General features: G+C 45.7%; 1 long non-coding RNA gene across 1 annotated transcript; it reads right to left on the bottom strand.

The window, feature by feature from the left end:
* Nucleotides 1-17,072: 17,072 nt before the first annotated feature.
* LOC140216848 (uncharacterized) lies at nt 17,073-25,873 on the bottom strand. The gene is made up of 4 exons (XR_011893554.1): nt 25,593-25,873; nt 23,163-23,354; nt 20,735-20,819; nt 17,073-19,873 (listed from the first exon to the last, which is right to left on the bottom strand). It is a non-coding gene; the product is annotated as an uncharacterized lncRNA (long non-coding RNA).
* Between the last annotated feature and the right edge of the window lie 3 nt (nt 25,874-25,876).

Below are 25,876 nucleotides of genomic sequence, written 5' to 3'. Positions count from 1 at the left end.
TTAGCACGAACTAAATCTAAGCGCACAAGCGTTCTCGTATTTTGCTCCCGTCGAAAAGCGGCTGCCAAGGTCGGGATTGAACCTGTGACCTCGAGCAATGCCATACCCGCAATGCTACCGCGACGTGCGACGTGATGGTTGGACGTACGCGGAGTGTCACTTAGACCTTGCGGTGATTTGATGTGGCTTTGCGTCTGCACGCCGTACGTCAATTGTCCGCTTGACAAATTTGCATGGTGTTTATTATTTAAAAATAGAACGTGCCGTACCTTCAATTTACCTGCAACTGCTGTCGAGTCTACAGCAGTAGCGTTTCCTCGCCTTCACACGTGACCTTTTCTCAATCCATCCTCTCCCCCCCCCCTCTTGTATGGGAACAGGGAACGAAGAGTGGCAAGGCAGTTATTCACTTGTTCAGCGACTGCGTCGGTTCTACCATTTCTCCGCCTCCTCTCTCCCCTCATCTCCACAATTCTGTACACCTACCCTCTGGACTTGCATGTTAGTAGAACGGTAAGCGCCGCATTTTCTGCAGTGTTTTTGCGGGGGTCACGCATAGATCGAGTCCTCGTCGGCGTATCGGGGCCCAAAACCAAACACGGTCGCCTGGCTGGTACGCGACGTAGCGTCGTCGGAGGTTGTAGCGTCGGCTGTCGGTACGCAGCTGGTTCACGATCCGTAGGCGGGTGAGCAGTCGGGCTTCTTCGGCGCGCTGGGGATAGGTGGCAATGTCAAGATTCCCTTCGTCGGTGACGTGCGGCAGCATGGCGTCGAGAGTCGTCGTTGGGTTCCCGCCGTAAACCAGCTTGAACGGCCTGATCTGTGTTGTTTCTTGCACCGCCGTGTTGTGATCGAAGGTTACGTACGGCTGGACGGCATCCCACGTCTTGTGTTCGACGTCGGCGTACATCGCTAGCACGTCGGCGAGGCTCTTGCTCAGACGCTCCGTAAGACCATTCGTCTGTGGGTGGTAGGCAGTTGTCCTCCTTTGCTTCGTCTGACTGTACTGCAGAATGGCTTGGGTGAGCTCCGCTGTAAAGGCCGTTCCTCTTTCGGTGATGAGGACCTCTGGGGCGCTATGTCGCAGCAGGATGTTTTCGACGAAGAATTTCGCCACATCGGGTGCGCTACCTTTCAGCAGAGCTTTCGTTCCAGCAAATCGGGTGAGGTAGTTCGTCGCCACGACGATACACTTATTTCCCGTTGTTGAAGTCGGAAAGGGTCCCAACAAGTCCTTCCCAATCTGCTGAAATGGTTGGCAAAGGATGCTCAATCGGCTGTAGTAATCCCGCTGGTCTTGTCGGCGGTGTCTTGCGTTGCTGACACTTTCGGCATGTCTTGACGTAACGGGAAACGTCGGCAATCAGGCGCGGCCAGTAATACCTTTCTTGTATCCTCGATAGCGTCCGGGGGAACCCGAGGTGCCCAGCGATCGGATCGTCATGCAGCGCGTGCTACTACTACTTCTGGATGCAGCGCTGACAGAACAAGAAGGTAGCTGGCGCGGACTGGTGAGAAGTTCTTCTTCACGAGCAGGTTGTTTTGGAGCGTGAACGAAGACAATCCACGCTTAAATGCCCTAGGGACTACGTCGGCGTGCCCTTCCAAATACTCGACGAGGCCGTTTAGCTCTGGGTCTGCTCATTGCTGTTCAGCGAAGTCTTCCGCGCTTACTATTCCAAGGAAGGCGTCGTCATCCTCGTCCTCTTGCGGCAGCGGGTCAATGGATGCGCGTGATAGGCAATCGGCATCAGAGTGTTTTCGTCCGGACGTGTAGGTTACAGTGATTTCGTATTCTTGTAGTCTGAGGCTCCACCGCGCCAGCCGTTCTGAAGGATCCTTTAATATCGCTAGCCAACACAACACGTTATGGTCGCTGACGACGTTGAATGGCCTGCCATATAGGAAATGGCAAAATTTTTTCTGTAGCCCAAACAATGGCGGGGCACTCCTTTTCGGTCGTAGGGTAACTGCCTTCCGCTTTTGACAGTGACCGGCTAGCGTAAGCTATAACCCGTTCAAGTCCATTTTTACTCTGGACTAGATCGGCACCGAGGCCTAGGCTACTGGCGTCAGTATGGATTTCTGTATCGGCGTACTCGTCGAAGTGCGCAAGTACCGATGGCGACTGCATGCGTCGCTTGAGTTCTTGAAATGCGTCGGCTTGCGGCGTTTCCCACTTGTACTCGACATCACATTTGGTTAGATGTGTTAGCGGCTCAGCGATGCGTGAAAAGTCCTTGCCAAAGCGCCTGTAGTAGGCACACATGCCAAGGAATCTGCGCACTGCCTTCTTGTCGATGGGCTGCTGGAACTTTGCGATGGCGGCTGTCTTCTGTGGGTCAGGGTGGCCTCTAGATTTGCTGATAACGTGGCCCAGGAACACGAGCTCATCGTAAGCGAAGCGGCACTTCTTCGGCTTCATAGAGAGCCCGATGACATGATGGCCTCTAGTACTTTCGCAAGCCGCCTAAGGTGTGTGGGATTCTCATACGTGCTCTTGGGACAAAGGAACAACACAGTCGTGCAAACAATCACAAGGGCATTTATTGCACCTTTCATAGATCAATAGCTGCTAGCCGAGTTGCTATCCACAAAACAAGCCGATGGGCGCGCGACATCTAGCAAGTCCGACTCACCGCGACCGGATAGCGAGCGAATATGTTCGCCCTACGCTGGATCCCAACGCCTGGTCGTTCGCGCATACGGTCACGCGAACGGTGGCACGTTCGAAGGGGTCCGCGCGAGAGGGTCTCGCCGAAGCATGGATCAGCGCACGCGCCGGACGTCCGCGGCGCCAGCCTACCCGCGACACAAGAGGAAGCGCCTTGTCTTTCCGCGCCCAAGTAACCCCGCCGGTAGGCGGCGTTAGCAGCGCAACACTCACGCCATCTCTCGTACTGCGCCTCAACCAGACCGACTGCCACGGGTATCACGCAGGCCACGCGGCGAAGCCGGATTGCAAGAGACGGGAGCTATGCGGGAAAATAACATATCAGGGGAGGCGTGAGAGTCGCGCATCCCCAAAGGTGATCGCCAAAATTTCCGGCGAAGATGATAACGTCATCCAAGTAAACAAGACAGGTCTACCATTTCAACCCTGCTAACACCGTGTCGGTAATACGCTGGAACGTTGCAGGTGTCGAGCACAGTCCGAATGGCATGACCTTCAACTTGTAGAGACCGTCTGGGGTGATGAAGGCGGTCTTTTCGCGATTTCTCTCTTCGACTTCTATTTGGCAGTAGCCAGACTTTAGATCCATCGACGAGAAATATTTAGCGTTGCACAGCCGATCCAACGCGTCCTCTATCCGTGGGAGGGGGTATACGTCGTTAGTGGTCATGTTCAGCTGACAATAATCGACGCAGAAACGTAGGCTTCCGTCCTTGTTCTTCACTAAGACTACAGGAGATGCCCAAGGGCTTTTAGACCACTGGATGATGTCGTTGCGCAGCATTTCGTCAACTTGTTGTCTTATAGCTTTAGGTTCTCGCGTCGAAACTCGGTAAGGGCTCTGGCGGAGTGGTCAAGCGCGCTCTTCGGTAATTATGCGATGCTTTTCGACTGGTGTTTGTCGAATCCTCGATGACCTCGAAGAGCAGTCTTTGTATCGTTGAAGCAGACTTCTAAGCTGTTGCTGCTTTATCATGTGAAGACTTGGATTTAAGTCGAAGTGTGGTTCTGGAACTATGGTCGTCGGGGTAGACGCGGCAGAATCCGAGAGGACAAACGCATTGCCGGTTTCCAGAGATTCCTTTATGTATGCGATCGTCGGACCCTGGTTGATGTGCATGAACTCCTGGCTTAAGTTTGTCAGCAACACTTCCGTTTTTCCTCCATGCAGTCGAGCGATTCCGCTTGCGACACAAATTTCGCGGTCGAGTAGTAGATGTTGATCACCCTCGATGATGCCTTCTAGGTTTGGAGGTGCTTTGGCACCGACGGAAATGGCAATGCTGGAGCGGGGTGGGATGCTGACTTGATCTTCGAACGCACTTAAGGCGTAGTGACTACGACAGCTCTCCGGCGGTATCGCTTGATCTTCCAATTGAGTTATCGACTTCGACTTGAGGTCGATGATTGCGCCGTGTTAGTTCGGAAAGTTCATGCCAAGAAAGACGTCTCGGGAACACTGTTGGATGATAACGAAGGTGACAGGGTAGGTCCGGTCTTGAACTGCAATTCTTGAGGTGCAACTTCAAGTCGGCGTAATTAGGTGTCCTCCAGCGGTTCGAATCTGAGGGCGTTCCCATGCAATTTTAACCTTCTTCAGCTCGGCGGAGATGGGTCCACTTATGCCGGAGTTGTCGGCTCCTGTGACCACTAAGGCGGTGACTGCGTGGCCGTGGAGAAACACGTGGAGATCGGTGGTCGTTTTTCTTGCGTTGCAGTTACGTCTTGGCGGCGGATCACGGCTGCGTCGTGTTGAACTGAAGCTTGAACGTCGCGTCGTCAAGTCGTCTTCCGTCGGTGTATTGTTGACTTTATGGCTTCATCGGGATGGCGGCGTCTCATTGATATTGCTACACGCATGTGGTATTTGATTGATGCGCATGGGTGCCATCACTCAAGAAAAGAGGAGGAAGAACGAACTGGGCTCGCGCTGTGGATCTAACCTCTAAGTGCTACAACCGCTGTTGTAAATATAACCTGTAAATAGTTGCTGGTGTTAGTGACTCGTCCTTCGCTTAACATTGTTGTGGAGGGGGAACGTTCCCCGTCCTCGCCACGGAGCTCCGAAGCGGTCACACCGTCGTCTTCTCAGCCATGGCTTCCGATGGAACCACCCCGTCTCCACCTAAACCTGCGGCGCCAACCACAGCGTGCATTACAGTTCCTAGTCTCTGTGATACTGGGAAATTCTCGGCCCAAGATGACGTTGATGTCGACGACTGGCTCAGCATGTATGAGCGTGTTAGCCAAAGGCACCACTGGGAGCCTACCATCATGCTTGCCAATGTGATCTTTTATCTGGACTGAACACCGCGTGTTTGGGTTCGCACCCATGAGATCGAGCTCTCCATACGGGTGGGACATTTTCAAAGAGCGGCTTCGCGACCTGTTTGACAAACCTTCAGGTAGCCAACAGGCTGGGCGAAAAGAGCCAGTCGTCGACCTAATCTTATGTCTCCTACATACAGGAAGTACTCGCGCTTTGCCGGAAAGTCGACGAGCACATGACCGAGGTTGACAAGGTGGGCCATATCCTAAAAGTCATCGTGGATGGCGCCTTCAATTTGCTCGTCTACAACGAGGTTTCTACTGTCGACGCCATCGTCAAAGAATACCGCCGCTTCGAGGTAGCCAAAAGCCGCCGCGTCGTCCCACAGTTTTGCCGGCTCCCAAACACCCCTGTGGCGTCCTCTTGCTCCGCTGTTGCCGCCACATGACCATTTCAAGAAAACGTCACACGTATCGTTCGCCGTGAGATTGAAGCAGCGAGTCCGGCTTCCCTTCATCCACGACCCCCTGACGGTACCTTTGACCAAGCGGCCCCCACTATTTCCGTTATTTAAGCAGTTGTGCGGTAAGAAATTGTAAACGTTGGCATCATTACCGCCTGCTTTGTTTCCCGACCTGATTGGGCACCCATTCCTATCTCCACAACCTGTATCGACCAGTATTTCGTTCCCAGACCACATAATCCTGCTGGATGGCGAACCCCAGAAGACAAACCGATCTGCTTTCGCTGCCACCGCGTTGGTCGTTGTGATGGTCAGGATCGTCACGTTGGAAGGCGTGTGACGCGACGAAAGTGGAGGAGACGGTGCATGATTAACAATCACAAGAAAATTATAGCAAACGGCACGTAAACACGAAGAATAGCATGCAAGGTTGTTCGTAAACAGGAAAAAATATGTAGTTTCACGTGGTTGCGGTTGAAATCCGGAGCGTGGTGAGACTCGTAGAGTCTTTGAGGTGGAACACTCGCTGGTAGAGTGATGACTGGCGTGGATAACTAGACGCAGCAGTACGGGGCAGGAAAAGGTGGACGGCCCACAGCTCCGTAGACGGGAACAGGCCACTCTGACGTCTTGTGCAAGAAGACGGCCCAAGGCGCTCGTTTCGGTGACGGACGCCCAGTCACCTAAACCTCGCGCGAAGAAGCGGGTTCCGAGATGTCAGCAGGCTGACCTGAGGCCTCGTGCAAGACGATGACCCGAGGCACTCCTCGTCTCGACGACGGACGCTTGCTCTCCCGAACCTCGCACGTAGATGCGGTTTCGAGGCTGCAGCAGGCTGCTCCTTGGTCACGTGCCGTGCAATGACCCGAGGTGTTCTCTGTCCAAAAAACGGACGCCCGGTCAAGTGAACCTCACTCGTAGATGTGGGTTCCGTAGGTCCTGCAGCCCTAGTCGTGCCGGCGTTCCAACGATCTTTCCTGCGCGAGCCCCTTTTTCATTCGCTGCACGAGCCTCACTTGTCTTTCTTTTCCTCTTTTTGAGGACAACGCCAATGTCGTCTGCTCTTGCGTTCCGTATTTTGTGAGTATTTCTTCACAATCACCCCCCCCCCCCTTAAGAAAGTGCTTTCGTTCAGAGAACTTGAGGGTATTTGATACGTCTCGATACGTCTGAGTACACATAGAAAATGCCACAGTGCTGCAGTTCCGAGCACCGCCCACTCGGTACGTATGAGTACACATAAAAATTACTACAGCACTACAATACCGAGCACCGCACACTCGTCATAACGGCAACGTTTACAAGTCAAAACACCATGATATAGGGTGAAAAAAATCTACAATACTAACCTGCCAGCAAATAATGCTCGATATTAAAGTTACACCGGTTCGAAGTGCATGCTTTTACAACATTATGTTTAAACACCATGTTTAAAACAGCATGAGAGAGCGATTCCGATAGACTCAGGTCGGCCGCCGATTCCTTTCCTTGAAACGGTACGCATGGTAGATCGTCATTTTCGGTGTCATCAGTCTGACAAGCAGCTGCCACTTCCTGTAATGGCGGTGATATAGGTGGCCGTTCCTCAGGCTTTTTCAGTTTATTTATATGGAATAGCGTTGTCCTTGTCCGGAGCTTAATAACGTAATCGACGTCATTTCTCCTCTCAAGTACCGTGAATGGCCCTTTCCACGTAAGAACCAATTTGTTGTTGTCCGAAGGGAGCAGTAGGAGAACCTTGTCCCCAACAGCTAAATGACGTGGTCTGGTCTTCTGGTCGTAGTGCTTCTCCTGTACAAGTTTTGCTTTCTGGAGCTCCTCCTTGGCTAAACGACAAGTGTCTTCAAGACGCTTCCGCAGCTCAACTACATACCCATATGAGGTTTTTGCGTCCTCATCGAGATCGCCTGTCCATAATTCTTTCAATATCGCACTGGGCCCTCTGACATAACGGCCATACAAGTCAAAGGTTGCAAAACCCAGGCTCGACTGAGGAAATTCGCGATAAGCAAAAAGCAATGGTGGCAAGGACCAGTCCCATTTTTTGGGGCTCTCTTGACACATTCGTCTTATCATTTGTTTGAGGGTGCCATTGAATCTCTCCACAAGGCCATGCTATGGGATGATATGGAGTTGGCAATTGCGTAATATAGAAGCCGGCTTAGCTCCTTCATCGGGCGTGATGAGAATGATGTGCCTCTGTCACTGATTATCTTCTGTGAGACTCCTACATGAGAGAACATCTCCAGGAGTGCCTCAGCGAATTTTTCCCTTTCAATGCTAGGCAGTGCCACAGCATAAGGATAGCGCGTTGCCATATAGACCATTGTCAGAACGTACTGATTCCCTCTCTCTGACATGGGAGATAATGGTCCCACAATGTCAACGGCCACTCTCTTAAACGGTGTATCAATGATGGGAGTATTTCCCAGTGGTACTCGACCTATTAAATGTTTGGGAAAAGTCTTCTGGCGCGTATCGCACGATTTAACAAATCCTTTGATGTCTGATTGGACTCCAGGCCAGTAGAAGAACTCTTCGCACACAGGGTCTGCGGTTCGCTTAATTCCTTGATGTCCTGCAAGGATCCCTTCGTGAGCCATTTTCATCACAAAATGACAAAGGCTTCTGGGCACGACAAGCTGTTCCATTTGTTTCTTTGACCGCAGTGTGTATTTTAGGTAAAGAATTCTTTTCTTTACAAAGAATTGGACGTCGGCGAACTTAGTCTTCATCTCTTTGCCCACTGTTTCAAAGCATTTAGGTAGACTGCTGTCCTTCCTTTGCCTGATTCTCAAATCAATTGGGCTGATGCCTAGGGTGTTTATAGCTGGTACTGGTAACGAATGCGAACCTGATCTTGTCTGCCTGGTTGTCGCTGCCACTTCCGACTTGTCCCTGATTTTTCTAGCAGCCAATGATAAAGTGTCAGCAGAGATGGATTCATTGGTATAACAGTTTCCACCTTCTGTTCTAAATGATTCATCCGCAGCGTTCAATGTATAGAGATGTCTTTTTTATTCATTGTCAGGATTTTCGACATTTCGCACATCTTTCACATTTCCCAGGAAAATATCATATAAAGGATTGTCCATGCATAAGATCCGAGTCTTGCCTGTGAAGAACGGTGGCGCGATCTCCACGTTTGCTTCAGGTAGCTTCAACAATCTTCTGTCCAGAAGACAGACCAAGGACATTCTTCCTGTCAGCCTACTGCCTGGTACGACGAACCTTTGACAATAATAGAGTCGCATCCCGTATCTCGCAAGACAGTAGCAGGATCTCCTTCAAGCACATCTTCGGCAGTAGGCATGGACATTTTGTCTCGTTTGTGCGTTTGCGTTCTTCCCCGTTCCGAACTTCCGGCAACTCGTCGCAAGGTCTGCACCTCTTCGTTAACTGCCTCGGACACATCTACTTGCTGCATCGAGCACGAAGCCTTCTCCATACTGTTGGCTTTTTTGGGGCAGTCACCTGTCTTATGCCCAGTCCGGCGGCACTTTCCATAGAAAGATGCATCTGTACTTGGACCCTTCGAATTGGTCCAGCATTCAGCAGCTCTGTGACCACGTTTACCACAAAGAAAGCAGCGTGGTCTTTCCTTCTCTTCTTGTCGCTCAAGTGTGTGAGCTTGACTTGGTAGCTTGCTAGGTGCTTTCCCGTTTTTACCTTTGCGAAGTTTGACTAACCCTTGCGCCTCCAGGTAATGATCAGTAGCTTCCGCTAGCTTGTCAAGTCCTGACAATTTTTTTCTCTCAAAAAGACGGCCTGTTTATCATGACAAGTCATCAGGAACTGTTCTGGGACAATCTTGTCCCGCAGAGCACCATATGTCAGGTCCGTATTGGCCATTTTTGCCAGTGATCCAAATATCCCAGTAGACGACCGGAAAACAGTCTACCTTCCGAATCATCGAGTTTCGCCGACCGAAACTTGTTTCAATAGCCTTCCTCCGTGAACCTGATACGTTACAAAAGCGTCTTTTTTAGTGTCGCATAGTCTATGGCATGATCCCGTGCTATTCTGCCGACAACACTTGGAGCTAAGCCTGTCAAATAGAAGCTTAGCGATAGGGGTCATTCGTCTTCCGGCCAGCACTGGCTCGTTGCGACGCGCTCAAATCATTGAATATATCTAACTCATCGCGCCCTTCGTTAAATGCTGGGATTAGTTTGTGCGGACTTTGGTAGCTCTCGGTAGCACCTGCGTGCACACTTTTTGTAAGCTGCCCAGTAGTCATGCTAGCCGCTGTCGCATCTAACTCCCTCAACTTTAACTTGAGCTCGAGCACTTCCCTTTCTGCCTTTATTCCAGCTAGCGCTTCGACGTCGGCTTCTTTTGCTGCACTGCGTTCAGCCAGACGTGCTTCCTGCGCTTCTCGTTCGCGTGCGCGTTATTCGTCTACCCATTGTTTCAGTGCCGGGCCAGTAAACCCCAGTTCTTTCTACATTGCCATAAGCTTGCCTGTCTCCATCCTCACCCGCCAGACACACATATGCAATGTGATGCTCTTCTCGATAACGCAAGAGCGGTCCTGTCCGCGGACGCCAGATATGCGATGTGGTTAGGATCGTCACGTTACAAGGCGTGTGACGCGAGGAAGATGGAGGAGACGGTGCATGATTAGCAAACACACGACAATTATAGTATACGGCACGTAAACACGAAGAATATCTTCAACTAGGACCATACATGCAAGGTTGTTCGTAAACAGGAAAAAATATGTAGTCTCACGAAGTTGCAGTTGAAGTCCGGAGCGTGGTGAGACTCGTAGAGTCTTTTAGGTGGAACACTCGCTGGTAGAGTGATGACTGGCATGGAAAACTCGACGAAGCAGTACGGGGGCAGGAAAAGGTGGACGGCCCACAGCTCCGTAGACGGGAACAGGCCACTCGGACGTCTCGAGCAAGAAGACGGCCCAAGGCGCTCGTTTCGATGACGGACGCCCGGTCACCCGAACCTCGCGCGCAGAAGCGGGTTCCAAGATGTCAGCAGGCCGACCTGAGGCCTCGTGCAAGGTGTCGACGTGAGGTGGTCCTCGTCTCGACGACGGACGCTCGCTCTGCCGAACCTCGCGTGTAGATGCGGGTTCGAGGCTGCAGTAGGCCGCTCCGAGGTCTCGTGCCGTGCAACGACCCGAGGCGTTCTCTGTCCCGAAAACGGACGCCCGGTCAAGTGAACCTCACTCGTAGATGTGGGTTCCGTAGGCCCTGCAACCCTAGTCCTGCCGGCGTTCCAACGATGTCTCCTGCGCGAGCCCCTTTTTCATTCAATCCACGAGCCTCCCAGTCTGTTCCTCTTGATCAAGACAGCCGCAATGTCGCGTGCTCTTGCGTTACGTACTTTGCGAGTATTTCTTCACAGTCACGTATCCCGCCACTGTCGCACCTCCTGGATGCCGCCATACTGGAGCTCATTCCCTGCGCCTCGCCCGTACGCCGACGCTCGCCGTTATTACGTCGCCGTCTGAACAATTCTTCTGATGCCACTGACCGCTGCTCCTCCGTGCGATCGCCGTCGCCTGAACGCCGTCGCTCCCCTTCACCCCAACCTCGTCGCTTTTCTTCGCGAAACCGGCGGATGCAAAGCTAGGCCATGCAGATCTTGGAGGTAGTGCTGCATCAGGTTCGTCCTGGCCAAATCCTCCGTTGATACTCCTCACCAACAGGAACCTAATTGAAGTAGATGTAGACGGTGTTCCATTGACGGCATTAATTGATACTGGAGCCGAAGTGTCCATAATGAGCGTTAACGTATGCCGTCGCCGCAAAACGTTCTTACGCCTGCCATCACTCGAGCCGCACGCGTCGCCATTGGCTCCACTGTTGCCGTCAGGGGTATGTGCACTGCTCGCATAGGAATTGCTGGCCGCCGAGTTCCAGTCCTGTTCACCGTGCTCACCAGTTGCCCTCATGACCTAATCTTCGGGCTCGACTTTCTGACGACGCATTCGGCCCTCATCGACTGTTCCACCAGTACGCTGTGCCTCGAGCTTCCTCTTCATTCAGACGTTCGCCCCGAACAACCGAAAACCCTCTGCATTACAGCGTTCCTTCGCTTACCGCCAAACGCCCTATCCTTCATCGAATTGGCCTCAACGGCAACCGTGCCTGATGGCGACTATGTCATCGCATCTATTCGTGATGTCCTCCTGGCGCACGACATCTCTGTGCCACACTCCATCGTAACCCTTGCCGCTAATCGGATGCGTCTCCCCGGTATCAATTTTTGCTTGACGAAGCAAGTGTTACCTGAAGGCTCAGCGATGGCCACGCTCCGCTCAGTGATAGACGACCACGTCACTGCTTTTCCAGCCGGCGCGGCTCCAGGTCTTCCTGATTACCCACAGGATGCCTTGAACCTCGATGGCCCATTACGTCCCACGGTCGCTCCGGACCTCGCACCTGACCAAGCAGCCGCCCTATATCGCCTTTTACTTTCCTACCGTGACATATTTGACACTGACAATCGACCACTTGGTCAGACGTCCCTTGTTTAGCAACGGATAAGCACTGGTGATGCTGTTCCCATTCACCGCCGACCGTATCGGGTGTCCACGGCAGAGCGGCAAGTTTATTTAATTTATTCATTTATGTACAAATACTGCAGCCCGGAAGGGCTATTGCAGGAGTGGGTGAATACAAAAGGCGGGGAAAAATCACTATACAAAAGAAGCATATGCGAGTAACATGGTTAAGGGGAGCACTCAGTAGCATCCCCAAATTCTCTATGTGGTAAACAACGGATGGAACCAGGCAGGTCATTCCAGAGTTCAACTGTCCGAGGAAAAAAAACTGTAATTAAAAGTGTTGGTGCGAGCAAAAAGGACAGATAAGTTTAAGCCATTGCTGTTTCTCGTAATTAGGGGCTTTGCACGGGTCAGATATGTGTTAGGGGAAGCGTAATGTGAAGAGTAAAATTGAGAGTATATAAGTTTCAGAGAAATAATGTGACGACGGTGGGAAGGAGGGGTTAAACCGAGCATATTCAGATGAGATGACGGTGAAAACATTCTGTCGTAACAGCGGTATATGAATCGAACCGCCTTTTTCTGAACAGATTCAATTTTGTGGATGTCCGAAATTTTGTAAAGGTTCTATATGGTAGCCGAATATCGAGAATACGTCTTACAAGTGTTTTGTATATAATGAGTTTAGTTTCTCTGGGGGCAGCACGTAGAGTTCGGTTTAGGTATCCAAGTTTTTTTAGTCCTTTGTTGCAAGTTGTTAGAATATGTTCTGACCAGGATAACCTTGGAGTGAAAAGGAGGCCTAAATATTTATATTAATATGGGCGCTGCAGAAAAGTGGATTTATAGGAGTAATTGAAATATGAGCAATTAGCATGCTTGTGAAAGAACATGGCGACTGTTTTTTTGAAGTTAATGTTTATTTGCCAGAGTTCGCACCATTCACAAAACTTATAAAAGATTGATTCAGAGTGTTATGATCGTTAGGTGAAGAAATGACATTGTAGAGAACGCAGTTATCAGCGTAAAGCCGAATTTTTACTGAAACAGAGCTTGGAATGTCGTTAATATAAAGCAAAAAAGCAATGGCCCTCAAATACAACCTTGGGGCACACCGGAAGATACTGATGCGTCAGGAGAGTTGAATGAATTAAAAGAAACATGCTGTGAACTATCATAAAGAAAACTACGGATCCAGTCAACGAGAAGAGGGTTATTAAGGATAAGACTTAGTTTATGTAATAGTTTAGGATGTGGTACAATATCAAATGCTTTGGAGAAATCAATGAAGAGCGCATCTACTTGATGACCTAAATCAAGAGCAAAACTGATGTCATGTGTAAATTCAGTTGAGTCACTGTGCTAAAACCACTACGAAATCCATGCTGAGTGCTGCATAAAATGTTATTAGACTCAAGAAAAGTGATAATGTGTTTATAAATTATGTGTTCAAGGAGTTTGCATGCATGAGAAGGTAAAGAAATGGGTCTATAATTTAGAAGAGATTGTTTCTGCCCAGATTTGAACAATGGAATGACTCTAGTCCGTTTCCATGAACAAGGACATGTACAAGTAGATACTGATTTCTCAAAAATCAATGTGAGGTATTGACACGTCCAAAGCGCATAACGATGAAGGAACACATTGTTGACATTGTCTGGACTGCAGCCTTTTTTGGTGTCAAGATTTAAAATAAGGTTCAGGACTCCTTGCTTACATATTGTAACATTGTTAATTGCGCAGGACATGTTAGTTGTCGTGGAGTAGGGAGGAATTACGCCATTGTCCTGTGTGAATACAGACTGAAAATGTTCATTGAATGCTTTAGCAATAGGTCCAGGATCACTTGAATCATCTAATAGAAATGTCCGGGTGGTGTCTTTCATTGGCGAAATGGAGCTCCAAAATTTTCGTGGGTTATTTTTAATTAAGTTAGGTAGAGTGAACTGATAATAAAAGTTCTTAGCTGCCTCAATTTTTTGACGGAGTTCTTCCTTCATAAAGCGGAACTGGTCATTTGTTGTGGCATTCATGTGGCGCTTCCGACGTGCTCTAGCTACTCGACGCTTCAAATGCAGTATTTGCCTTGTCATCCAAGGAAGGTCAATATTTTCCTATTTTGTTTTTAATGGCACATAGCGCTCTATTCAAGTATGAACAATGTTTTCAAAATGGGATACTATAGTTTTGATATAACTGGTAGTACATAACGGGGAGAATCTATCGAATGAAATGCTTAATGTACCAAGTATGGACGTATCATCTGCATGATTATAATCGTAAAAACTGGTATATTCATAGTGGCGCCTTGAAACTGAAAGATTAATAGTAGCAATAACAGCTTTGTGATCGGAAATGCCGTCCGTAATCTCACACTCAAAGCCACTTGTAAAGAGCGGTGCATTTAGAAAAATCAAATCTAGTATGGAGGACTCTCTGGTAGGCTTAGATACAATTTGTTTCAATCCAAGGGATAGTGAAAATTCAAGCAACTCTCTAGGAAGAGGGACGTTCTCACCAGTTACCGATAATGAAGCCCACGAAACGTTAGGTATATTGAAGTCCCCCATGCAGATTAAATTTCAAGAGCCAAATCCGCTCTCTTGGATGAACGCGTTAAGGATCGTTATTTCATTTGAGGCATGTCTGGGAGGTCGATAAAACACACCAATGATTACATTTGTTTTATTAATGTGCACCTTACACCAGACCGTCTCGATTTCAAGTGGGGATTGTAGTACAGAAAACTGTAGGTCAGAGCGCAAAAACAAGGGAACGCCTCCGCCTCTGCCCGCTTTCCTGTTTAGTCTTATGACGTTATATCCTGGGGGAGTTACTTCGCAGTCAAAGATGTGGCTATGCAAGCAGGTCTCAGTAACACCGATAACATGCGGAGAATGTGATGCCACCAAAGAGGAAAAGCTTAAATATTTATTAGATAGGCATCTTTGGTTAAGATTTAATATACAAAGTTTATCTTGCCTGTAATGTTAAGTCAATGATTGTTCCCCTGGGAGAGCGGTAAATGATGCACTCTTAAAAAAAAGGTAGTCGCAAGCGACTCTTTTCGGGGTGTATCTGCTCGTCGCACATATGATGACCTTTTGGGTGGTAACACGTACTCTCTTGGAAATACAGTGCGGGCGACTCCCTCACAGTACCAGTGACTCTCTCCCGCAAGACCTACTGAGGTGTATGTATTACTCCCAAAGCAGGAGTTGATGCGAGTACCTCAGTGTTCCATGCAAGTACCCCTTGGTAGTCAGCGGTACCCCTTTGGAATGGCAACAGTGACCCATCCTAGGGTAGTCATCTTAAGACTCACAATGGTGGTGTACATGACTACCATGGCGAGAGTTGGTTAAACTACCATTTGGGTGGTAACACGTACTCTCTTGGAAATACAGTGCGGGCGACTCCCTCACAGTACCAGTGACTCTCTCCCGCAAGACCTACTGAGGTGTATGTATTACTCCCAAAGCAGGAGTTGATGCGAGTACCTCAGTGTTCCATGCAAGTACCCCTTGATAGTCAGCGGTACCCCTTTTGGAATGGCAACAGTGACCCATCCTAGGGTAGTCATCTGAAGACTGCCAATGGTGGTGTACATGATTACCATCACAAGAGTTGGTGAAACTACCTCGTGGTACTTAACCAGACCCTTTGCAGCAACTGCTGTGACCTCTGCCTGGGTAGTCAATAGACTATCTCTACACTTAGATGGAAGCTCACAACATAATAGATTTTAGTTTGCACGTGCAACAATTACCTAGTTATTTAGCCACCATTATATGTTATGATAAACTGCAATACTATAAACAACTAAAAAAAAACACTGAGCACGTAGCACTACAGTGAGTGAAACACCAAGAGCAAATATTTCACTGCTATCACTGTATTAACCTCAAATGCATCAATGGACTATACCTGGCAAAAACAGAAGACAACAGTCTGATTTGCTAAATTGGAATCAATGGCCAACCTTGAGAAACATTATGCTTCAGTTTACAAGGCATACTAAACAGCTGCAATATGTCCAAAGTTATGAGGTAAGGATGGATATTTTGGCGTGTTGGTTAAGCATGATCTGAAGTGAAGGCGCTAAATTGACGGAGGACAAAGAACAAACACACACACACACAGGGCGCCACTTCCAACAATGCTTAATCAGGAAAAAACGCCACTGATTTATACTAGAAGCGCAATCACAGTTTCTCAGGGTGCATTCGCGTTCAGGTAAAGCAGTTCCCGCAAGGCACCGGCCTGTGCTACTAAACACGATAACAAATACGTAGATTGTCAGGCAGGAGTTGTTTATGAGATTCCTTTAGATTGTGGTAAAAAGTATGTGGGCCAAACAGAGCAGTGCCTGAATGACAGGCTGAGGCAACACAATAACAAAGTGAACAATGGGAGGGAGGGCCACCTGGCAATTCATTGTAGAAATTGCAAATGTAAGCCAGACTTCCACGCCTGCGCTGTGGTTGCCAGAAGCCGTGACAAATGGGTTAGATTAATAATTGAGGCCAAAAGAATCATTGAAACAGCTGATAACTGCGTAAGTGTTGCATCCATATTAATGTTACGCAAAGAACTGCTTTACCTGAACGCGAATGCGCCCTGAGAAACTGATTGCGCTTCTAGTATAAATCAGTGGCGTTTTTTCCTGATTAAATATTGTTGGAAGTGGCGCCCTGTGTGTGTGTGTGTTTCTTCTTCGTCCTCCGTCATTTTAGCGCCTTCACTTCATATTATGAGGTAATTTAGCATTTCAGGCATTTGAATGAGGATTTAATCGTTTGCCACGACAAAGGGCTCATTTATTTCGCTATGCCATGGAGGCATACATGGACAGAGGAATTAAATTTCAATATTGATATTAAGCGACAAATTTACAATCTCACCAAAACAAAGCAATCATACAGCATCGATGCTAATGGAGAAAAAGAAATATGCCTAAAGGCCAGATAAATGCAAAACCGGACAATATAAATAGCGCCAGTTCAATATCCCCGTGGTGCCGGCATAGTAAGTACATCCCATAATGTTTCAAAAGTGCAACTTCTTGGCCATCATTTCATCCAATTTGTCAAAAAAGACTGTTGTCTCACCTCCTAAATGTTTCCATTAGCACTGCCTCCATGTTTGCGTGAAATGCTGCCTGCTCCGGTTAAGATCTGAAAGAACAGCACAACTGTTAAAACTTTGTAAACATTTTATTCAATAAGAACATGAACACATCACAGTAACCTTTAGCAAGAGCACATATAGTAATCACAAGGAACACTTATTTCTTATAAGCAGAGAATCCAGTTTACAGCAGGAAGAGAGGAGCCTGAGAATAGCTATAATGCATCCGTAAATGTTCTCTTGGAACGAACCACAAATGGCCTTGCCATCAGGGCATATCACAAGCCCACACATGTGGATACACAATAGGCAGAACATATTTAAATAAGTATAAGGATATAAGTATAAGTTCATTTTCCAGATTCAACTGGAGGGTAGGTTTTTGGCAAAAAGCTGCCTGCACAGCTTGACTGTGCCCAGAAAACCCCTACAAGCAGTAGCACACGAGTGGTGCAGGAAATCTTCAACAGACACAAATAGAATAGTCACATTCAATAAAGAGAAACATTCACTATTTATGCATACAGTCTAATAATCTTTGCACAAAATTTGAACAGTAAAATCGAAACGCTGAAATGGTCACACTTATGTTCAGAAATAATAAAAGTAATAACCAAGCAAACATGCAGCATCTACTAGCAAAGACATAAAATCACATTTCAACACATAAAATCACATTTCAACAAAATATTTCCGCAGCTCAGCTTCGGTATACCCTTTTAGAACATGGGGCAGGTTAAAAGACATTTGCAATTTATAATTAGTGCGAAAACATGGTATAATCCATGTATTAATAGGTCTTGTGACTATGTTAGCACGACGCATGTCCAAAGATGCCAGAGTAGAATAAAAATCGGCAGTGGATGCCATTGAGAAATAAATTTTTTGTAACAACTTAAAGTTATACAAATGATTGACGCGGACAATGTTATGTGCTTCAAAAGCACATTTGGAGGTAGTTGTATTATCAACATTAGCGATTATTCGAACAATTTTCTTTTGCAATACGAGAACCTTATTTATGTTTGTTTTGGTCATTGTGGCCCATACTAAACTGCAGTAGTTAAGGCGAGAATGTACATGGCTTCACTTTGCTGTAAGTAATTTGAGACAACAGCTCTCTTCCAATAATGGGGCTCACTGCTGTGAACTTATAGCATAATGCCCTCCAATGTCACATTTTCACATGAAATCTACAGAATGTTTCTATTATACATGAATGAAATGCAAGCTGCGATTCTATGGGGGAATGGCACTGAGCTAATGCCTACTAAACAATCTGCGTAAGTGTGAATGACAGCATCATTAACAGAACTACCCTGCTGCTTTGCAAGGAGTCACTCCATCTCAGTAACATCAAAAGCGGGTTGCGCGCATCACAGAGATGAGACAAAGTTCCAAATAAGGGCCAGAATTATGTAGTATTGTTTAGTGATCAAATAATGCTCACTATGTTCTGTCAAGTTAACAATGCCACAGAAAACAGCTAATTATAATGGCCGCCGGCAACTCAGTGCTGTGACATACCACGTCTAGCAACTGCCTCATAACACATGATCCTTATGTAATACTCTAATGGCACTTTCCTTTTGCAGCAAGCAGCTAAAGTATTAAAGTACTGCAATGCACTTCCAAAGCAGAGTTATTTCCCCATAGTGGGATCAAGACCACATAATAAAAAGGACACCACAGGTACAGCATAGAAGAAGTGTATTCTGCAGTACTGTATAAGTGCTGAAACTTCCTTCTTGGTACTGCTGAGTGATTTTCATGCTGCCTAGTTCCTGTTTCGTGCACTCACAAAGATTGTGGAATGATCAACACATTGCGACTAGAGTCGCTAAAGTTATACATTCACATTCATTGGAACCACTTTATTTGTTAAACCCTTTAATGACCACGCATATAAATACAAAACAAATTATTTTCCTAAATGTGCAAAAGACACTGAGAATAAGCATAACCAACAAAAATAAAGGATATTTTGTAGAAACTCCTTTAGTAGTATGGGGGAAGAAGTGGGCTTCTCCCCAAGCGACATATGGCTACGTTTGGAATCTATACAGAGAGCTCTTTGCATTGTGTGTCTGAGGTCACTACAGCAGATCTTGCACTGGTCTGTCTCCCCTGACCGTGCTTTCCAAAGAAAACGAGTCCCATGTCTTTTTTTTCCCATCCTGTGTTCCTGCTCTAAACCGACAAATGACACTAGCTGCCAGTCATTCAGTGTTGGCTCAATACATTTAACAAGAAACTTCTTACTCAATGCCAAAAATCAGCAAGAAAAATTATAATTTTTTGGTATGCTGTATGCAGAACTCATCAATGAAAGGTTAAAACAACTGAAGTGTCAGAGCAGCATAGCCACACACTTTTCGCTACATCTTAGCATGTATATCAATATACATTACAGTACGAATGCCGTATTACTAGTCTATAAATGCATCTACCACTACATCTTGAACTAATGTTTCACTCTAGGTTCAAGGTGGCGATGCGATATGATATTTTGCTTCTTTGATCACCTACAAAATCTCTGGTGACAGCATTGCAGTTATAGTTGCTATAGCTGGATTGCATGTTTGCTTTTTTTCAAGAAAAAATGTAAATGAAACGAACAAGCACATCAAGAGAAGCAACTAAATGTTTCTACTAAGCCACATAACAAAGAAAGGAGAGTCAGTTTATCTAGAGTTATGCATGCAAACTTGCAGCTGATCACCCGTCTTCAAAATCCAGATTTTGAGCATGTGTCACAATTTCGCTTGCCTTTCTTGCTTTCACTTCTGCATCGACTTCAGGGCATCCTGGTGGCATTCACTTTCGCATGTTTTTGTACTTGTTTCTTAGGCACATATACCATGAGAACTGGAATGAAATGAAAGCAATTGACTTTACATACCTAATCAACAGTTCAATGACTGCAATCAAAGCAGAAAGCTGGGCTAGTTGGTGTGTCATGATTATTCAAAAGAATCATGATTATTCAAAATATTCTCGTCGTCCTCTGTCTTTGTCCCTGCTACTTTGCGCTGTTCTTTTGAATAATCAGTTCAATGACTTCCAGTTTTCAGGTTTTGAAAGAAACTGCAAACACAGTACAGTTAAACGTGGAGTTGCCCTGACCTTAGCTTGCTTTTTGCACTGTTTCCTTCATGTTCCAGAATGTACCAAGCGAGTTGTTTTAGCACACCTTCCAAATCAATATCTGAGGATTACTTTCAGTATTGGTGTTGGTCAAAATGGCTACAGGTACAAAAATATATTATTTAACCAAATACATATTTAGCTGAGCATGCAATTAATTTTACAAGAGGTGGCCATATGCATGCCAGGTGCAGAGGTGCTGTTGATATCTTCATATTTAGTTAAGCTGCAAAGCTTTAAAACCACCAAATCTCTACTGAATCACAAGCACACAGACCTGAACAGCTGCAAGCAAGGATGGCCATAAACATTACAAAGTACTAAGAAAGCCTTTGGCAGCATGCTTAATGTAAAAAAAATTATGGGGCTTTATGCGCCAAAACCATGATCTGATTAAGAGGCATGACGTAGTGGGGCACTCCGGAAATTCGGATCACCTGGGGTTCTTTAACATACACCTAAATCTAAGTACACGGGTGTTTTTGCATTATGCCCCAATCGAAATGCGGCTGCCTTGGCCTGGATATGCTTAACATCTAAAAGTGCAAAAGAAATAAAAAAGTTATAAGAAAATGCTCTTACATGGCCAAGGTGCAATGTGTCCCTCAGTGCTGGGTACTGGTTTACGAGGCTCCTTGCAGCAACATTGCACAATTTATTTGGGTACCTGATGTTTAAAAAAGCGTGCATCAACCTTCGACATCAAACAATACACAAGAAACAATATGCAACAGCACTGAAGCGCAACCATTTCCATGAAATAATATCAAACAGTTGAACCGTGAGTCATCAGATGGGAGAATTTAAGTAAACTGCACCATGAATGCATTAGGTGCGTGACAAGACCGAGGTTAGAGAATTGATCAGATGGATTTGACACAGGACAGGGGTAACATTTAATCCTTTTGTCCTGCAATAGCCAAGATAAACAGATAATCATGACCACAGTTCACAAACTCTTAAAGTACTTTCACCAAACAAGATGTTATAAAAGGATTTAATTAATATTTCAAATTAGCTTATTACTAAAACATGCACACAAGGGAAAATTAGCCATGAATACAAACTTGAAGGTGCATCTCCTATAAGAATTTACAAGGGCAGCTTATTAAGCTAGTTGTTGAACGATTCTCGTGAGTGTACAGTGCAAAGGTTAAACGAGGACGTAGACACAAGCACTGACTACCAATGGAGGTTTTATTGCTGAATACACACAATAGTAATACAGCTATTTGAAAAATAACTACTAAAAAGGAGAACAAAGCAGACCATCAAGAGCCACACGAAGAAATGTAGAGTTGCGTAAAAAATGCTCGCTGTAGGTTCGACTTCCCAGAAACTTGAGCTCTCTTTCTGATAAGGCAATGGATGGCTTGCTGATGCATGCACTCTGCTCCCATGCCAATTGTGCTACTTCAAGTATGATATGGGTAAGACCATCCCTGTGCTTGTGAATAACTGACATTCTTTCAAAGAAAGGAGTGCAGCCACGCATGCTAGTATGATGTGCCAAAAAAACTTTCTCTGTCATTGCGCACATTATATGCATGTTCGCAAAACCTCTCATGAAGGCATCTGGCAGTCTGCCCCATATGACAAGCGCCGCATGAAAGAGAAATTTCGTACACAACCTTTTATATGGAGTCAACATGCCAAATCTTGCGCTTGACGTTGCAGATACCTTTCTGACTGCCCTATCAGAAAAAGAGCTAAAGTTTTTCTGGAAGTCACGTGGACGGCCTGTATTTGTGATGCAATCATATTTTTTTTGTATCTCAATTTCCAGCGTAGTTCATTTTTTGCCCACTCGTCTGCTTTTCTAGTTCTATCTTCAGAAGTTAATGTTTTTCAGATAGCTCTTTCACTTGCTTGTGTAAATTCGGCACATTGAATAATAACATCTCAGTTGACAGTCGGCACTTCTGTCTATGTACCGTTTACCTTTGTGGTGTACACTACCTATAAGAACTGTAACCAGCAGCTAAAGAAGCTTTATTCAACGCGTCATTCTAGCGCCCTCGCCCACTCATTAACCCAAGACTCATGGCAAGGAAACCACGGAGGATATTGCTCCATTGAAGCATGAGATAAATTATGACAGTGTTAACCTTTCTGTAACCTTCATGACTGTCTTTTGTGAAGAAAGAGGAATGGAAGTAGAAGAAATGCTGCTGGTGGTAACCGAACCCACAAATTTGACATGACACATGCAGCGCTGCACCACTTCATCTAGCCATGACTGTCTTTCCATCCAATTCACTTAGTATTTTTTACGCCGCATAAAATGTAGCGCTGGGAATGTTAGGGTTCGTGTTGTTAGCCAGAATAAAGAAAATGGGCTCAGAACTGCAATGTCCACACTGTCACTGAGTATTTAAATTTCGAGGTCGTGAGTGAACTGTAATTTAGAACTAGTCAACGATGTATCAGCGATAAAAACATTTCGAACCAACAATGTCACATACACTGCTAAACACTTAAAAGGCACCAGACAATTTGGACATTGTTCACTGCCCCAATGCAAAGCTTTAGGAAAACAATTTTTTTCCCCTTGGTTATTGAGCGTTTTCAAGGGGAACTATGCAGCAACTAAGTTATAATCATGAATTAGACAACAAAAACTTGTTTTGATTATAGACACCTCCCACTTGCCTTAGCGACATAACCGCATGAGAATGGAGGGTAATACGCTTTCTAATTAACATTTTGCTTACCATGCATATTGCAATACAAGGTTGGGAAAAATGCACGACTGAACATAATTGGGACATTTACTGTGGAATGAATTTTCATTAAGTACATTCTATACCAACTTTATTTGCATCTGGCATAGGTCGGCAAACTGATGCATGAGTCGACTCACTCAGACTGATCTCGAAAACGAGTCTCAGTGAGTCCGACTGAGACGAATTTTTGTAGGTCTTAGCCCGATGAACCCGGCTGAATAATTTTTGTGAGTGTGTTCCATTATTTTGCTGACCAATGCATCCAGGTAATTGTTGTGACTTACATTGTCTGAGATGACGAATTGTAGGCAATCCATTCAATTTTCTTTTGAAGATTGTCAGGCACGCCTCCTGCTGTAATATTTCAGAGGTGTGCAGCAACGTCAATGGGCATCAGAGGCAGTGTGTACGTTGACAATTCCTTGTACTGTCCTTTGACTGCATTCTCCGCATGTCCAACCGCGCTACCAGACATCCTTAAAAAAAGAAGTATTCATTGAAATCAACAACAAAATCCAGTGCTAGAAAAACAAAAGATGTGGTATCACAGACTATCACTCCACATGCTCAAATTTACCTACTATGTAGTTAGTGACGCGCTAAGAATACAGGAAGGGCTCTTGATAAATATGGGCACATTTGCCATGGCAAATGGAGCCCATTGCTTTTCAAGGATAATGATGTACGAACAGCAAAAATCACTGACTGAGACAACTGACTCGTTACAGCATGAATGGGCTCCTAAAACGAAATTTAAAGAGGAATTTTATCACCCCCTATACAGATACCTCCTTACCAACACACCATGATCCCTCTCCCCCTTTTAGCATTGGTACCATGCACGAGGAAGGTGCATTATTGGTCCCTTCACAGACATTGGTAACATGAGCAAAAAGCTCTCCCACCAAGGTGAAATAGGCAACCATAGTGACGCACCTGCAAACATTCCTTCTGAGGAAAACTTGTTGCTAGCTACATAGTCTACAGGGGTATTGCTTTGTGAAGGACAAATACTGGGCCATAGAGTGCCAAGTCCAGACTAGCATTGTCTTGGGACCAGAAACAGAGAACAAAAGCAGGTCAGATAAAGGCCAAGGATGATTTGATCGAACAAAAATATACTAGAACATCCTGGTTCTCAAATACACAAACTAGACCGGTTGTGTTTATCCAAACATTATTAACTCCCTATCACATTTCTGGTGGCTAATGAATTAATATTTCAATGAACGTATTTTTTCTCATAACTTCTTGGTGCCTTTGCTTATAAGCTTTTTTTGTGAAACATGGCTATTATTTCAAACAGGAAGTCAAATTTTCCCTCAGCATTACATAAATCTGAGCTACTGAGATAGATACAAATGTCAAGGTCAGATAAGACTTTGAAAGGTGATATGGAAGGATTGAGGAGTCACAAACATGATTGTGCTTCTTAAGCTCTTCATATATCATCAGTTATATGTGGGCTGTCTAGACTGCAGAAAATTTTAAAAAAGTATTTTGCAGCATTTTGTTTTTATGTTTTCACAAATACACCTCATTTGTAATATCTATTAGTAGCAGAGCATTCCCATATTTAACAAGGACAGTGGTATGCTATAAAAGTGAAACTAGGACTATATAGATACATAAAGATATTAGGGGGAAAAAACGTTTTATTTTTACATAGTGGAATTGTCCCTATGGCATGCATTTATTTGTTTACGAAATTCCCATGAGCTTATTCCCCAAAGTTAAGACACGACCAGGGGCAGAAAAAAGCGTTACGACAGGAATGAGTGTCACTTGCTACTACTTTACTGAAAGCAAACAGGTTCATATTTATAGGTGAAGGTGGCCATGTGTGCACATATGTTTGCACGCAATACTCAAACAAGTTTGCCCATTATTATTCAGTCATACAGTGCAGAAATTGTCGTTCAATTCAGTTCAAGCCACAGATGTATCACTGGCATAGACGTCACCTTTCATGTTGATGAAACAGGCCTCCATTAATTCTCATGCAGACAATCTTTGCTTTTACCAAGAATGCGGATATGGAAAAGATATGGCTCACGCGTGCGGTAATTGCAGTGCATAGGCAAATACGCATTAATCTTATTCCTGGCAGACAGCTCATGTTCCCTTGCCAAATCGTTGGTGCAACAACCTGTCTGGCTGATATGCACCTTGCCGCAATTAAGTGGAATTTCGTACACCATACCGACTGCGCAAGTTACATATGGCCTTGTAAGATTTTTACCACAAAGGGTCAGCTTCTGTGGGTCTGAGATGCGTGGGCACAGGACAGTAAGCTTCCGTGGAGCCAAGAAAATAATAGGTACTTTGTACCTGCTGGCCACTTTCTTTAAATCGTGGGCCACTTCATGCATGTATGGAACAACATGCAGCCTTTTCTCCACTAGTGGCTTGGCAAGGGGCATCCAAGCGTTCTTTTTGGCTGTGACGCTCGCCTCCTTAAATCATGGGTTTGCGGAACTGCAATATTTCTATCTCAGCTATTAATGAGCCAATTTGAAAATTTCTGCAGTAGAATGCTCCCAAGAGGGCACCTAACAACTTCCAGCATATAATTAAATTAGCTATGTGGCCTGGTGAGGGGCTCTTTACAGTACTGCTCAAATACCGGTATTATAGCTTTCCAGCATACGACAGGTTTTAATGTTATACAGAGTTAATGCATGAGTACATATTAAATAAGATTGGGTGCGTACGGCTTTTTTTGTGCCTCTGATGCTTCGGAGTGGCTTGGGGAGACAACCAAGTTAATCAATGCTCCATCACACACAGTCGTGCTTTCACCCATGTCGACGTAGCTCTGGAACCGGTCGTTGGAAGATCTGAAAGCACACCCAGATGGTTTATCAATAGTTTTGCACATTAGAAGTGAAGCTGTGGACATTGAACAGGCATTGATTAATTAAACAGCCTTTCTTTATGGTTGCTGTACTGTCCCAAACAGGTTTGTTATTTAGAGCCATCACAGCATGTGATCTAA

The sequence above is a fragment of the Dermacentor andersoni genome, chromosome 3 (assembly GCF_023375885.2).
Source record: "Dermacentor andersoni chromosome 3, qqDerAnde1_hic_scaffold, whole genome shotgun sequence".
Lineage (NCBI taxonomy): Eukaryota > Metazoa > Arthropoda > Arachnida > Ixodida > Ixodidae > Dermacentor > Dermacentor andersoni.
The sequence above is the reverse complement of the archived record's forward strand: the minus strand, read 5'-3'. Positions and strand labels throughout refer to the sequence as shown.